At 35.7% G+C, this 17,763-nt stretch overlaps 1 protein-coding gene across 12 annotated transcripts in view; it reads left to right on the forward strand.

Moving 5' to 3' along the window:
- LOC137244157 (sphingomyelin phosphodiesterase) overlaps nt 1-17,763 on the forward strand; it is a 162,896-nt gene that overhangs the window by 15,717 nt on the left and 129,416 nt on the right. Inside the window, exon 1 of one of the 12 annotated variants that reach the window (XM_067772755.1) lies at nt 7,580-7,702. The exons of 9 other annotated variants lie outside the window; for them this stretch is intronic. The gene's annotated coding sequence lies outside the window, so the exon portion shown is untranslated. Of the gene's footprint in view, nt 1-7,579; nt 7,703-7,816; nt 7,966-12,838; nt 12,912-17,763 lie in introns of those variants that run through there. 2 more of the 12 variants (XM_067772754.1, XM_067772753.1) reach the window with 2 other exon arrangements.

The raw sequence follows: 17,763 nt of genomic DNA on the forward strand, positions 1-17,763 counted from the left end.
TTAGATAAAATAGTTTGATTCTGATATTTACGTTCAGTCTTTTGCCAGGCTCTAGTAGACATTGTATTCGGTGATTAAAAATAAAGCAAACATAACAAATCCTCTTTCATTTTTATTTAAATTTAAGAGCGCAAGTAATTTATACTTTTTTAAATAAATAAACTTCAAAGGATACATGCATTTGTGTATAAAAAAGTTTATTTGAGCGTTTTTTACCCGAATACCACGATTCACTGATAAACACATTTGCACAGACTTAATTTACTTTACATATTTGTTTGTCGAAAGCAATATATATTTTGCCCTGTAACTCTGTTATTGATCTACCGATTTTGAAGATTGTTACCGTTTTAGAAAAGCGAGAAAATACAGATCTTATTACGGTAAGAAAAAGCAGTAAATTTCAGTAGGATTTAGAAATATGGAAGCCTGAAACACGAAATTGTAAAAATTCGTCATTTTTAAGGATTTCAAGCCATTTGCGCCACCTCTAAATCTTTTTTGATTGGCCTAAAACTTTGTATATATTCATTTTTGAGCTGTTCGCATATTGTTAAAGGGTGAGATCAAGAATCCAAACTCTTTTTTTTCCTCCATACAACGAAGGGCCACCCTAATGTACATACAACACGAAGTGCTAATTCATGGCTGATATATGGAGCTTTCGAAAATATTTTTTGGACAGTCCATGTTTTGGCTAAACAATTTTCATCCCCTAAATACCGACAATATTTCGCTTCTCCGAAGCTTCGATGTGAAGATTTGGGAAAAATGCTTCGCTTGTATTAACCGTCCTGTTCATAAATAATTTTTCTTCTTAGTTCGCATGGCTGGGTACCCAGGTCCCATAAGGCAGTTCTTAGAGTATGCAGCACTTATGGAAAACCAATTTGAATTAGTCATATTAAAAATAAATGTCGTGCGTGTTAAGATTTAAAAACTTATAACCCTTTTCATGTTATTTATTAATTTAAAATGTAGTCAGTTATTATTTACGTGAGAACTACTAGTGATACCTGGGTATCCCAGCCATGTGAACTAGTAATAAAAAACTAATTTTAGTAATAAAAACTAATTTATTAAAAAACCATCTTTATGAAAGTATATTTGAAAAATTTGTCTCTCCTTTTTGTAGAAAATTTATTCCCATAGGATGGCACAAAATTTTAACTCGTTTCTATTTGTAGATTATGTAAAAATGGCTTTTGAATATGCAAAAGGTACCCGGGTACCCATCTATGAACAGGACGGTTAATCAGCCTCATCTACATATTTATGTATCTTCAGAGCACGCACCGAAAGAAATGAAGTTAGTAGAAGCAATAAATCGCATTATGGTTGATTTAATGAATTTTTTTGTCAAGAGGACAAAGTTGTACACACGGGTTAAGGTTTGAGTCTAGATCTGAAACTTTAAACCTAGCTATTATTAGCTTGGGTTGTACCCTGCAAAAATCGCGAGTACTCCATGCATGCATGTATGGAGTAATCGCTATGGACCAAGCGGGTGCTTCAAAATTAACCACAATTCATACAAAAAATATTGTACAATTAACATTGCGATGTCCTAGGACTGGACCATATACTCCAGCTTAGCATTACGTCAGAGTAATCCATGGAGAACTTCAGTATGACACAAATGACCACATGATCCAATCGTTTTTGCAGGGGTATGTATGTATGTATGTAACGGAATTTTTTAGAATAATTTTCACCAGCTTCCAGAGGCTTAATTAAATTGAAACTTTGCACACGTATAAAGGACAGATGACAATGCAATACCTTGATGGTGGTGTTATGACTACTTTAAATTGTCATAAGTTTAATTGAAACTTTGCAGAAGTATCAAAGACCTATGACAATGCAATTTAATGGTGGGTGACATAAGCTCAAACGACATAATGTCAATTGATCTTATGACCACTTCAAATGACCAAATGTTTAATTGAAACTTTTTCACACTTATCAAGGACCGACGAAAGTCCAATAATTTAATGGTGGGTGGCATAAGTTCAAAGAACATAAAGCCAATTGATCTTAAGACCACTTAAAATGACCATAGGTTTAATTGAAACTGTATCATACGTATCAAGGACAGATGACAATGCAATAATTTAATGGTGGGGTGACATAAGGTCGAGGGACTTAAGGTCAATTTACCTTATGATCACTTTAAATGGCCATAAGTTTAATTGAAACTTTGCAGACGTATCAAGGACCGATGACGATGCAATAATTTAATGGTAGGGTGACATATGTAAGTTCAAAGGACATAAAGTTAGTTGATCTTATGACCACTTCAAATCACCAAAGGTTTAATTGAAACTGTTTCACACGTATCAAGGACAGATGACAATGCAATACTTTAATGGTGGAGGGAAATAAGGTCAACGGACATGAGGTCAGTTAACAAGGTCAACGGACATAAATTCAGTTAACCTTACGACCACTTCAAAGGGGTCATAAGGCCATTTTACCGTTTGACCATTTAAATTGGTCAAAAGTTCAATTGCCCATTTAAAGTCACCATAAGCCCTATTGACTTTAGGGCCCTTCAAAATTTGCTGTAGTGGCCATTTATGAAATTTCCGTTCGGCTATGTTCAATTTCAAGAAAATGAACATAACCATATTTTTACTGAAGTGAGAAGAACACAAAAGCAAACAAGGTCCTCAGGATCAATTTTCGGTTAATTTGCAATAGTTGTAAAAAACTATGCTTATATAGCTAACCGAACTAAAAATTATAAAATAATTTTTGGTCACAAAGATTTAACATTACATTAGTAGAAGGTGGAATAATTTGTCATAAATAATTTAGTCACAATAAAATTACCCATAAATTTTTTTTTATTATTAACAGAATAATCAGATTCAGAGTAAAAAACTTGCGGTGCTTGATACATTAAATATTACAATTATTCTATTTGCTCTTATTTGCAACTATTATGAAAATATAGTGAAATGAACACCGCGCTTTTAACCCTGATTTAGATTATTCTGTTAATAATCTAAATTTTTTATGGTTAATTTTATTTTGAGTAAATTATTTACGGCAGGTCTGGGCTTCAGTTTGATACCATAGGAGTCTACATTTGCAGTTATCAAAAAAAGTCTAGTGGGCGGGGGCATAGTTTTGAACCGACAACAGATTCTAGTTGCTTGCTCTATCTACTGAGCTATCTTACTTACTTAATTAATTGGCGCTTAACCGTCTAAACGGTTATGGCCGTCCAACAAGGCGCGCCAGTCGCTCCTTCGCTCCGCCAACCGGCGCCAATTGGTCACACCAAGGGAGTTTAAATCGTTTTCCACCTGGTCCTTCCAACGGAGTGGGGGCTGCCCTCTACCTCTGCTTCCATAGGCGGGTTCCGATAGAAACACTTTCTTGGCCGGAGCATCATCTTTCATTCGCATAACATGGCCTAGCCAGCGCAGCCGCTGCGTTTTAATTCGCTGGACTATGTTGATGTCTGCGTATAGCTCGTACAGCTCATCATTAAATCTTCTTCCGTACTCGCCATCGCCAACGCGTAGAGGTCCAAAAATCTTTCGAAGAGCTTTTCTCTCGAACACTCCCAAAGCCGCCTCATCTGCTGTTGTCATGGTCCATGCTTCTGCTCCATATAGCAGGACGGGTACGATAAGTGACTTGTAGAGTATGATTTTCATTCACCGAGAGAGGACTTTTCTTTTCAATTGCCTACCTAGTCCAAAGTAGCATTTATTGGCAAGATTGATTCTTCGCTGTATTTCAGTGCTGATGTTGTTGCTAGTGTTGATGCTGGTTCCCAAATAAACGAAGTCTTTTACTATTTCGAAATTATGGCTGCCAACAGTAGCGTGGTTGCCAAGGCGCGTATGCGCTAACTCTTTGCTGGATGACAGCAGGTACTTCGTTTTGTCCTCATTCACCATCAAACCCATCTTTACCGCTTCTTTTTCCAGTTTGGAGTAAGCAGAACTAACAGCGCGGGTGTTTAGGCCGATGGTATCAATGTCATCAGCATATGCCAGTAATTGCACGCACTGAGCTATCACATTTTTAAAAAAATGTTTCGAAAAAGAGCCTATGAGTTCAAACTCTTCGGGTTATTTTTAAACCAGACGGGTTTACTATTTTTTATGTTTAGATTTTTGAAAATTCTTGGTTTTGTTTAAACCGAGATGTGACAAAAAGTTGCTACTTTGTGATTTTTTGAAATTTTATTGGTTTTGTTTTAAAACAACTTTAAGATTATAAACTTATTGTTCAAATGGCTTTAATTGAAATCGAATAAAATTAAAAATTATAGTAGTGATTTGAGAGGCTTTCAAATTAGTAGAAAAATGTTTCAGAAAGTGCTTAAACCTATGAATGGTTTAAAATTTATGCTCAGATTTCTAACCGTATAGTCATTCCAACAGAAGAAAACTGTTGGCCTTATGTAGGGATAATCTGTGAAAATTACATATTCTCAATCAATCCAACTGATAATTTTGTTAAGAGAACTAATTTAATTGGTAGTTTGAACAGCGACCAACTTTCAATATTATGCAAATGCATAAGCTAATTTCAAAGAGAAATTTGCGATCACAGCGCGCACTACTTTGTTCTTATGACTATCGTGCCTCAGAAATCTCTGTAATACCAACGGCAAATGTTATATTTTAATAGTTTTCATTTTTGTTTTTAGGTGACATTAATAATTGTTAGTTAACAGAGCAGAGTTAGGCAAGGTGCATACGAGGGTACGCGTCATAGACGCGTACAAGACATTTCATATAGCTACAATTTCTCTACGCCTCAAGATCTGCACACGAAGCTACTTTCGAGCGTCGCTACAAAAAGCAAACAATTATTGAAAAAAAAATAAAAAAATAAATTTCTTCAGCTATATCCGTCCCCGAAACCAAAGGAAAATATGTATTAAACGTTGTTTGCATCCCCGTGCCTTTGTAAATTATGAAAGGTAATTTTAAACCACCGCGGACTAGAGAAAAGGGTATTTCTAGTTTCCAACACTTTTTAGCCTTTTAAACGCTTCAACAATGTCTAACCAAGCTTTTGTGGTGTTTAATACTCTTTTTTGCTTTGGTAATATATCTTTCACGCACTTTTATTAACTAAAGTAACATTTTTTAACTAATTACCAGTGTTGCCAGGTGATGCAAAAAAAGAAGCTAAATTTGCAAAAAAAAGGTTAGAAAAGGCTAAATTTAGTAAAAAAAAGGCCAGAAATTTTTTGGTTAATTCATTAACTTTTTTTATATTTTCGTTTACACATTTGTAAATAAAAACTTATAAACATAACTTAAGCATAACTTCCTATTTCAAAACATATCAGGCACATTTTCCTTGACTAACACATGGAATTACTTTAAATGATTGCATATGTGTATATACATAAAAAAATATTAAAAACTAATTATTTATATAAAATATTCCCCTCTGAAGAATCAGAAGAGCTTAAGTCTGGGTATAAAGTTTGGCTATTTACCATAGATATGAGATCATCGGTAATTTCAAAGTCATTACAACATTTAGATAAGCGTTTTAACGAGCATCTAATATTAAGCAGCGCATTAAGCATTTTAATTTTTAGTTTGTTCCTTAATTTAGTTTTCAGAATTTTCACGCCACTAAAAATTCTTTCAACTCCCGTGTTACTGAGTGGTAATACTAAAAAACTAAATATTAATTCGACGAGTTCTAAAAAAGGGGGTTCTTCGTTTAATGCATATTTATGTTCTCGGACTTCCGACCAAAATTCCATGGTGGAGTGTATATTTTTCCATTGTATAGTTATAAGTTTTCGCCACTGCAGCTCTATTAATGCTATTTGACTTTAAGAATAACTATACTTCTCTTTTTCAAAGTAAGAAAATACATCTGGCTTTGAAATTTTCAACGAATTTTCAGAAAAAAAAGAATTAATCTTTTATAGAGAACTCATATGATTAGGTATTAGGTGTTCACAGGAACTATTGTAACTATTTTATTTTAGACATTTTTAAAAATACATTCGGAGTAAAAAAGGCTAAAAAAAAGTCACGAAGCTAAACCCAGGCTAAAGGCAAAAAAAAAGGCTAAATCTAGCCTCGAAAAGGCTAACCTGGCAACACTGCTAATTACACAAATTTGAATACAAAAAAATGTAAATAAACATCTTGTTCTTCCTTTTTTCAATCGTACGTACGCTCAGCGACCAACATTGCTGTACGCTTAGCTACAAGAAAATTTCATGCAGCTCTCCATTCAAATACATCTGTTCGGCATCAAAGCGTAAAAATTTCGCCTGCAGCGTCTATGACGCGTAGCCTCGTGTGCACCTTGCCTTAGGCTGCCACCGTCATTGTTTACTATATAGTTTGGCAGCTTAAGTAGAGGTTATGTTGCGAATAGAGTGGAAGGCAGTGGACTAGGCAGTCGAATGTCATATAATGAAGGAATGGTGTTCGGAGTTTTTTCAAAGTTAAAAAAAAAATGATAAAAGCTTTAATATAAATAAAACTATTGTTTTAATAACAACAAAAACGCCATATATATTATGTATGCATAACTTTGTAAGGATTATCCCACTTTAAAATTTGAATTAGATAATCTAAAGTTTTGTTTTGAAACTGAGTCGAGAACTGTGCGTGTGAATGTGCGAATTTTCACCGATCAGCTGTTAGTTGCGCTACTTGGTAAAATTTACAATGGCCACCGTGGTGTGATGATATGATGCCACGTCTACCATACTGAAACCCTGGGATCAAGGCCTGGAAAAAGCAACATCCAATTCTTTGGTTGCTTTATCGGTAACCGTATCGGTAACCTTTTAACAGCTGATTCGACCAACCTTATGAGAATTAATGCAATCGATTATTGGTGCCGCTAAGGTCGTAACCGTATCGTAGCCAACCAATTGGTTTTTGGTTTACCGGCGTAACGATAAACAGCTGATTGCGTTAGGGATACGACTACAGCGATACGACATACGGCACCAATGACTCCCGCTTAAGATTGGTTTTCAGTGGCTTATATTCGATGATTTTTGTTGTTCATTTAACTGTTAAAACAGTTAATTCAGAATCAAAAGTGTGTGCGAAGTTTCAGTGGCGTTAGGTTACCTAACCTGCAGTGGCGTAACTATACCATCTGGGGCCTGTGGCAAATTCTGTTGATGGGCCTCTATCAATAAAAATCATCACTTTGTACTCAGTTTAATTTTAACACATTTCGAGATTTTCAGCGTGTACTCAATTACACGTTGTATATGTCCCACTAATGGCCATAGGCCTCCTCTCTTAGGCAAGAGAGAATGGGGTGTATAACATGCTAGCCCAATGCGGAAACCTGAATGCATTTACAAGGAAATAAAAATAACAATTTAATTTCAATAAGATATTTATTAAAAAAAAATCTTTTTTCAGATTTCTGTTCCGCAAAAGTGTCTATAACATCATCAAATTCTAAAGATTGGGCTATAGAATTTTCAATGGACAGAATAGCTAAGTTCATAAACCTGTCTTGTCTAATAGAGTTTCTTAAGTTGGTTTTTATCAATTTTAATTTTGAAAATGATCTTTCAGTACTAGCTGTAGTCACGAGAATTCTAAGAAATAACAGTAATGCAGTGCATACTTCGGGAAAGCTGCAAGACATAAAATGATTTTTTAGTAATAATAAATCAGCGAGGTCTCTAATAAATAGCGATGTTTCCATTTGGTCTCTGAAGGTGGGTCGAAAACTGAGAATTTCCCTGGCAAATGATTCAAATATGTCTTTTTTATAAAGCTCAATAAATTCTAGGGCTTCTTTAATAGATCAGTGTCATTTAAAATTTTATGTGGAAGGCTGCAAACACTGAAATTTGAAACAAATTCGTTCATTGGAATGAAACGCTTATAATGATGTCCGATACTCGATAAAATACGTTCACTTTGAACAAACTCATCTTCGCACGGTTTTAGACTGAAGTGCTTTGAGGCTGCATCGATAGTAAGTAGGATCTTGCAATAGAAAACCTATAGCATAACAAAATTGTAGTTTTGGATATCCTTATTGAGTGAAACAGCTTTATTTCTTTCATCTGATTTGCAATTTAACATAATGTTTTCGTTAGCACTTTTTGGACTTCAACAAACCGAATTTTTAATGCAAAAACGACATCATAACGTCCTGTCCATCTAGTAGGGTTTAATGTTATTGAAGTTGAATACTCACTTTCTTTATTAGATATAAAACTTGATAAAATATTCCATCTTTCGATACAATGCCCAAAAAATATATAAATATGTTGAATCGGTTCAAAAAATTTTTGCATATCAAAAACCTCTCTCACATGTAACGTGTACATCTCTAAAAATGAATCACTATCTTTCTGTTTAGTTTGGTTGAAATGCTTACCAATTAATTTGAAATTGTGTTATGGTCTTTAGTTTGGAATCTATGCAGAAATTATAAAAATATACTTCTCAAATAAAATAAAATACTCAGGTACAATCTAAAAATATATTTTTGAGCTCGCGGTCTCTTGGCCCTGGGCCCTCTTTGGTCGGGGTACCGAGGCATTTTGCCAGCCCTGCCACCCTATTGTTACGCCACTGCGAAGTTGATTCAACAGCTATTTGCGATGGACAAAAATTTAGCAGAAGTACCGGTTGAATTGACTCATAATTTGGTTGATTTTACTTTTTTTCTTTTAGTGAAGGGTGTTAAAAGTTGAGCATATTGGACATCATGATTTAAAAATAACACTTAATTCGTTTCATACTTATTAATAGATTGTGGGTATTAGTTAGAATGGCGTATTTAAATCGAGGTAACGCAACACACACTTGCTTTTTATTGGTTAGGCTGCCAAAACTTAAAGATTTATCTTCCCGCAGCCCACACTTCCTACATCTTCTGATAAGGCCTAGTTTATAAGCACGTGAAATCAGAAGGCAGTGACCTGTTAAAACGCCCATCATGAGCTTTGAGTCTTCTCTCCTTAGAGATGAGCAACTTGTTCGATGTTTCGCAGCCCATGCTTTCCTGCTTCATTGATTATATGCAACTTCTGTCTCCCTTTCTTTTCTCCCAAGTGGATTTGAACGTCCGCAGTATATTCATGGAGAGCTGCACCCTCCTTTGCCACCTCATCGGCCTGCATTCAAGTTGCATCTAGGCCTTAAACCCAGTTGAAATTGTTAACGTTATAATAATCTTCAAATATTGTTGTAAACCAATCTTCACCCGTTTCACCTTTCATCTGAACTCTGCTATTTAAAATAGGCAAAGGTTTTTATCGTCCATTAGACTTTGGTATTTGTCACCAATCTTGTCCGCTCCGTACTTCTATTTTGATTACTTATTTCAAGTAATACGTTCTACGGTTGGGCATAACAAATAAATATGACAAATGTGCTAAGCGTGACTTAATATTAAAAGTAAATCCGTATTACAGTTTAAATCGGTGGCAAAATGTTTGTTTAGTTAATTTTAAATTCGCTATTTCGCTTTATAATTTGCGTTTCGATTGGATTGCGATTATCAGCTCAACCCTGCGTGAATCACAAATTGCGGATGGCTTTAATTTAAATGTAATTATTGCAATTGTTGTCTATTTATATCGATATTGTTGTCACCGACAAATTGTTTTTGTTATTTTACGCGCTGGCTAATTGCTCCAGTTGCTATTAAAATATTGGTCAATTGTGTCAATTTACACAAAGCCGAGTTGTATTACAACAAAAACTATGTTGTTTAATCGAATTGGCGCAATTTGCTGCAATGCCAATGACACAGATACTCACATATACGTCTGCAGAAAGCAGCCACAGACCCCTTGGGCAACTGGAATATTTCACCACGCTCTGTGAAGCTTGCAAAGCCTAGTCGGCCAGCTACTGAAATAATCGGCAAAAGCTTTTAAGGCCAGAAATTGAAAAGGTGTGTGAATCAGCGAGCACCCACTCACAAGGTCAAGGTGAAAAAACTCATCACGTCGATATTTGTTTCAATGAACTTATAAATTTATTTCCTTCCAAATAAAAAAGTTTAAGTTTTGGTACTTATGAATTAAAGGTCTTCAGGGCAGGGTCTCATCAGCACCTGAACACTTACTTGGGGCACAAGAGGTTTATGCCGATCCCTTTATCGGCGGCGGCTGCATAGGTACTATTATATACCGGCCTGCCTTCTTACTTTAAAAAGCTTGTTTTTTCTATTTAAAAAAATAATATTTAGAAAGTGTTTTGTTTGTATTTATTTAAGGAAATCGACGCTTTGGCCATTTTGGAAAGATACGGGGGTTTTGCCGCAAAGTCTTGCCGATCGTTCAAAAAATTTCAGGATTAGCTCCTTGCGAAGGGACTGTCCTTCGTTCACTTACTCCAGGGAGGCTTCGAACCTACCCCCGGTCTAAGGGACTGGTACTGATGCGTCTGCCGAAAAAAAGTTTAAGTAATTAAAACGCTCACACTTTTGTCTGTATGTCTCATGCAAAGCGTAGTTTCACCGAAGGAGATGTTCTGGGCTAACTCCTAATACTCGTTGTCAACACGATTTATTAAATCATTTGTGGCTCCTTGCTGGTCATGCAAAAAGGCGACTTACGGTTGCTATTAATGGTCTTTCAATGCTCATGACTGTCTTCACACAGTTTTAACGATTAGCACCAATGATGGCTTATTGTTTTGATCGCGCCAAAGGGCGCCTCTAGTTGTTTCGGCTGTTTTAAGAGCTTTAATTACCGATGTGCGAATAATAGCAATCGTGTCCACCACTAGTAGCTACCACGTCTCCTGGCCCTCGCACCACATGCCAGAACAGAAGCTATAGGGCCCTGGATAATTTTTTAAAGTGTCGAGGATCATGTGTAGGTCTTACAACCTTAGACTTAAAAAGTTACTTCTATGAATGAAAATAGAGGACTGTAGACTTAAGATGGGTACTGTGACTGGGCACTACCTCCCTGGCGTCATATGCCTTAAAATTAGGCTTGGTAAGTGAAAGCAGATGTTTGAAGTGCGGGTTGGAGGAGGAACGATCGACACGTTTTGTGCTGTTGTTGTTGTAGCGATAAGGATACTCGCCGAAGGGGTTGTGTTATCCATGTTGATGTTACTTTGCCAGACGCAGACCTGGTACGTTCCGGTAACAAGCCTACTAGGTACTAGCCCGACCATCTCGGGCACGATTTGGTATAATCCCATGAAACCTTCTAGGCCATCCCGCCCTCCTACCCCCTAGATCCTTGAGGAACTTGTGGTAGCCAGAGTCTCGGCTGTTAAAGAAACAGGATTCGCCACGGGTACGTAAGGTTGACAGTTGGGTTGGATAAGCTATATATTGCGCTGTACACCCCTTTAAAGGGTTGCGCGGGTATATTCTATGCCCCCTAAGCCGTTGGGAGGTTTTGTGCTCGTTCCCTGCGCTTGGCAGACTAGGAATTCAATTATTAGAAGGAATACAGCTGTCAGATCTAGAAACAGCAAGTGGCATAGGTTCTAGAAAACTTCTAGTATTTACCAAGAGGATGGAGTTACTTTATAACATAGGTACTGGGTTTTGATATGGTTTTTCAGTTTGGTCCTTAAACAAACTTCTGGTAATACTATTGTGGCTCATTTTCACATCATTAAGCTATTATTAAAATAAATGCACAACAACAAAAACATTAAAGCAAGCTACATAAACATATTAATCATAATTTACACACATATACATACCAGGCAACGAAGAGATACTCACAAACACATGTAATCATCAGCCGAAGTAGTACCCACGCATACACCCGCATATGGCTATAAGAGAAACATAAACTACAAATAGGTATACATGTATATAGCTAATAACCAAGCAAGGGATACAATTGTTCTGGAATACAGTTTCGCGAAATGACTAGACCTTAGGAGAAATGGATGAACGAGAAAACTGAGAGTATTAAAGCAGCGCAAGCTGAGGAATCAGTAATCAGTTTTGATTTAAACACGCTATTGGTTGCGAAGTATAATTGTGAAGTACTACTCTCAAAGTAATCTTAATAAAGACCAGTTTGCAATACTAAATATTGGAGTGATTTATTCGATAATTTAGCGATTCGAACGTTAGCAGAAGGTTTGGAATAAGTAGAATTCCCTAAATTCGTTACACTATGGACTCAATCAGTCTATGTAAGGTGCTCACGGACCGGCCAGTTCGACCTAACCTTACCTACACCATATATACGACTGATTTAGAAAACTTTCAAATTTTTTCTTCTAAATGTAGGCGGTGCTACGCCCTTTTATTTATCTTGTCATAATGTCAGCTCACATAGTAAGTTAGATGTTAAGAAAAAAAAAACGTAATAACGAGGATCGCATGAATACTCCAAATGCTGCGCCCTGTTGGCAAGACTTGCAAGGATACCTCCCCCGACTTTTTCCACCATTTGCCATAGAGCAAATTACCCTATAGTATAGTGTAAATTATTTAATTTCCTGTAGGGTATGTTACTATAAATTAGGGAAGGCGTGCGACACATAAACTAATTCGTTTGTTTGTGGGTTTCTCCTTAGCTCTTACTTCCGATGTGACACAATTGTGATACAATTACAAACGTATAAATATCTGCACTCTAGCAATAAAAGTACTTATCACTCTACCATATCTTGTTGGAAAATAAAGTTTTTAAGTTAACTAGAGCTCGCCGAGGGGTTGAAGTAAAGCCACAAGAGAGGTAACTTTACCAGAAACAAATAGTTTCGGACTTTTTGATAAGAGCTTCGTCGGCTTCTTATCAAGAACAACCGATACGGAAAAGCTATTGATTTATCATTGACGTATTATGATAGCAAAGTTTTCGCTTCGAAGTTTTTATTTGTTATCAGGCTATCATTGTCTTCTTATCGGTTTCTTAATGGCTTGCTATCGACGGGTTGCATGTGTGTCATCGAATTTGCATTGAAGCTTTGAAGGTAAGTGTTTCATATCAAGCCTACTGGTCGACGTTAACAAATCGATAATATGCCGATAACAAATTGGTAATACTCCGATAAGGAATCTTTAATTTTCGATAAAAAAAAATCTATACAAATAGACGATTATGTATTTTGGGGTTGATTCTGGATAAGTAGAGATTAACCTATTACAATATCCAGATCGAAGTTGAGCTAGAGTGACGCGCGTCTCCCTGGGTGAGATCCTTTCTTCAACTGCGTATTTGTATTTAAGAACGTGGTTCACCGGGCAATCTTTGGCATAGTAGTCCGACACCTTTTTGTGGATGTGTCTGGGTTTCTTTTCATGATCCTTTTCTTTGTACGGTTGAATTCAAAAGGGACGGATTTCTTCATTATGCTTACGGAGATGACTTCTTAGATTTCTGGGAGGCGGAGCCGCTTCAATCAGATGTCTGTTGGGATGCCGGGCCTGCCCACTACCTGCTTTATAATTGGTTTTGAGCGTTTTTTTAACTTTACCCCAAGTGCTGCCTACAAAACACTTGAGGATTTTGTTACTGTTCTGGACTTTAGATGCAATTGCGGCTACATGCTCGCCTATATGTAGGTCCTGATCGAACGTCGCACCCAGTATTTTTGGATATAGGACAGACGGTGGCGTTATATATAAGGCCGCCGAGGATTTGGTCGGTGAAAACATCATATATAACATGAAATAACCTATGACTAGTTGGACACCTTTCATGCTGTTCATAGTTGGAGATTCTCTATAGCTTCAAGTTTCCTTGATTTATGTCATTCAATGACCACTTAATAAATAACGTAAACAGAAGAAAACGCAGGGAAAAAGCAGACTAGACTTAAATCCTTCAATACACCACTTTGCGAAGGTGAAGGTGGGTGTTTCCTTTTGTCTAATATCTTTATTATTGCTAATCTTTTCGCAACAATTGATACATGAAATTATATAGAATCAAAATATCTTCGAAACGCTATAATAAAATATAAATTTAGACCTTGAATATACATACATATTTTACAAGTTCACACTCACACAGTGTGAATATTATTCAGTTAGCTATTAAAGTACTTGCTGCTATGGTTTTTGAATTGTACCCTTATTCTGTGACGTTTCTGCGACATCTTGTAAAACTTGCAATCATGACCCTAATACAAGTATTTTAAAACTCGTTTCAAAAGCAGAAGTGCGTTACGATGTGCGAAAGAAAACAAAGGAATCTATAAAAATTATGCGAGAAAGCAATAAACAATTCGATTAATACAATTTTCGGTCACTGCATACCGACATATATACGAGTATTTACATTAGGGAGGGCGATTGGCAACCTATTCCGTACTTTCGAAATTAAGATTCCTCTTGTAGGTAGGTAGGAATAAAAAAAATTTTCTAGCGCATAGGTCTAAAATGCATTTCATTTCTTGGTTGTTTGTATCTCTTTGGAGATAATTTCGAATTGATTTTGAAGTGAGAAAAATTAAAGTTGCTAGGTTAAGTAAAAATACAAACAAAGGACAGGTGCGAATACTTATGTGTAAAACAAAAGGTGGAGATCAGGTGGTTAGAGAAAGTTGTTAAAAACCCCAAAGACAAGGTACATACGAGCGGTATAAGGTGGTCGATAGAGGGCCTATGCCGACGAAACCAAAGGTCAAGTAATGAATTCCATGTGTGGTTGCATGCCGAAGACTTGTGATATGGTTTTTTTTGTTCTTGTAGCAATAACGAGACTCCCCGAAGGGTTCCAGGAGTTTTCACGATGTTTTTGGTCCTTTTCCATGACACATTAAAAATAGCACCATAAAAATAATAGTCCGCCCATTTAGGGAACGATTTGATATGACCACGTTAAACCTTCTAGGTCATCCAACCCGCACCCATCTGGAATATGGTCAAAGTTACCTTCATTACAAAGGCCGGTAGTCCCTGTTCTCTCTGGGGGGCCCTAGGGATTTCACAGTGCGATACGATGTTTGTGGATCTTTTACGACAGATCTCTTCAAATTGCTGATTTCTATAGAAATTTCGAATCGCGAATTTAAAAATTTCATTGCTTTGACCTGAATCCATTAGCTAGAACTATTCTTGAATAGTTTTAGCTAAACCTCTGTTTTGGACAAAAACAAAAAATTTTACTGTAACAATATGAAAACCCAAATGTTAAATCATAAGTAGTTATTTATTGTGAATAAATGTCATGAGGCTTTTTACCAAAAAATTTAATCTGTGCATCGTCCAACTGCGTTTTTGCCGTAATCAAATTTTGTTTATAATACCTATACGACACTACTTTATTTTCTCTGTATTTTTCTTGTATTTTTTCTTATATTTTTTGTCGCCCTCCCTCCTAATAAGCCTTCAGTACTGTTACGAGTGTGTAAACTATATTCCAAAAAACTAACGAAATACAAGAAAAATACACCCTAGTTCATTAAAAACAAACGAGCCAGTTTATTTTTCGATATGGTTTTTTGGAATTCGGCCAGTTTTTCTTTATTTTTTTTAACAAATGAAAATTTAATTTTTATTTTGAAAATTTTGTGCACAAATATGTAAGGAAAATCAACGTTCATGTGAAAACAAAATCCAAACAATCGTGCAATATTTTTTCGGCTATATTTTCATAGTTTTATTGTGGAAAAATTGGTGAAAAAGTAAACGAAAAAAAGTCAATAACAACATGTCAAACTTATTCCTTTTGTGGGCAATATTGGTCTCCCTTGCTCTCGTTGGAAATTGTGTTTGCATTTTGACTTTCCGATAAAGTTTCGCCAGTATTTTAAGCTTGGAATCAAAGCAAAAATAAAGTAGTGTCATATAGGTATAACAACAAGAGGAGTCATAATTTTGTGGCTCGTTATAGGTTAAACGACCGCCTTACAAATCGGGCCACCCTAATCTATATGTGTCCATTTCAACAAAAGGCGGTCGATTGGATAATTGTTTCTTAACAATGCATTTTTTATTGTTTTTTGTTTAAGGTTTACGTGAACAATACCTTCCAACTATAATTTTTATTGCAGTCTAATGTAAAAGACAATCACAGTCAGCCTTTGTGCATATAAAACCTGTATAAAAATTTATTTAATACATGCAATTCTTATCCCTTTTTGTAGGGGAATTCACTAAATTTAAGCGAGGCGATTTTCCAAGATTTTAACTAACGGTTTTTCACTTGCCAAACATTTTTGCGACTTTGTACGTATTTTTGTGAATATTTATTCGATATGCAAATATGCTTACATCAATGTTTTGCTTGTATTTTATTGTTATTAAATGTTCCGAACTGTCAAACGCACGTTAATGCGTACTATGGAGGTGGTCGGTTTTTTCGGACGAAAATGTTTAGAAACACCTACGCACGCATACATACATACGTCTACGCGTGCCTATAGAGTTTCGCAATAAGGGAAATTCATCGGCGAGTTTTTTGTACTTATTTGCAGTGCTGAGAGATAAATGCGGATCTTCATACAAAAAGTAAGCGCGAACAAAATGTGCCTCAACACGACATTCTCAAATGGAACAAGTAAGGAAGTCTAAGTACGGGTGAAACCGAACATTACATACCCAGCTTTATACTTGAAATGCTGGTGTTGTTTGTTTTGTGTGCTTAATAGTGTTACAAGGCTGCGCAATAATACATATGGTTCTATTCTGAACTAATTTTCGTTTAAAAGAAGCAAAAAGGATACAGTGACTATCACCAAGACGAACTTACCCCGTCCTCGAACATAATCTTTGTCAGCTTAATTATTTTAGAAATGAATTTAGCATATATGTGATCAGCAATTTGTTTCGCGTAAGAGGAGAACTATTGAAACTAAATTATGAACCTCATCTTGAGCATCCAGATAATCACTGTCCAATTTGCAACTCAGGAGACGAAGAAAACGTTTTACATTTTCTGGGTAGTTGTCCCATACTTATGGAATTTAGAATATTATTTTTTAAAAAAAGTGTATTAACACATTAATGAATACCTGATGGTATAATATAAATAAATTGCGAGAAACAGCTGTTAAAGATAAACAATGCATTTCTTCACTTTCTTAGTAGTTTCCTGTTTTTTTTTAGTCATAAGCCACCTTTTCATAGGCCGTGTCACATATAATATACAGAAAAACTTACTACAAGTACTTATAAACTGACGGCACTCCGCCAAAGTTTAGTTATAAAAATTTTATATTGTAATCAACTTTGTAAAAAAAACTATTCTGTTTAATAAAACAAATTACTACTACTAAGTACTTACTACTACTACTAACACCAATGACCGTGAGCGGGTAATAATGCAGTTTTCCTTCAGATATGGGGATTTCCCTACTGTTTATTTAAAAAAAAGGTATAACAGAACAATAAACATAAACACACAAGTGCAATTGTCCTAAAAAGCGTTATTACAAAAAAGGGCAGGGTTATTAACGAAATTTTCCAACTTTTACTAGAAATAGCTTATTACCTGTATTTAGTCCATTTTTACTGAAAATATTTCCTGTTAAAGGGCAAACATGTGCACTCAATTTTTCGTAGAGTTATGTATGGCTCCAGAAACGTTGAGAAATGCATTGTAAGAAAGGAGCAGTGCCACGCCCATTTTTCAAAATTTGAATGTTTTCCCATTTCTTGTTATAATAGCACAAAATACGAGTGGTACAAAACTATTTTTCGCTAAGATTTAACTTATTTTTTTTGCCTACGACCCTTTTTAAAATCATTTATATAAAAGTGGGCGTGGTCCTTAACCAATCTTATTAATTTTTACTAGAAATATTTCCTGCTATAAGGAAAATATGTGTACCCAAACATTGAAAATTGCTTAGACAAAAAAAAAAGCGATGCCACACC

This window comes from Eurosta solidaginis, chromosome 3 (genome assembly GCF_040869045.1).
Source record: "Eurosta solidaginis isolate ZX-2024a chromosome 3, ASM4086904v1, whole genome shotgun sequence".
Taxonomy (NCBI): Eukaryota; Metazoa; Arthropoda; class Insecta; order Diptera; family Tephritidae; genus Eurosta; species Eurosta solidaginis.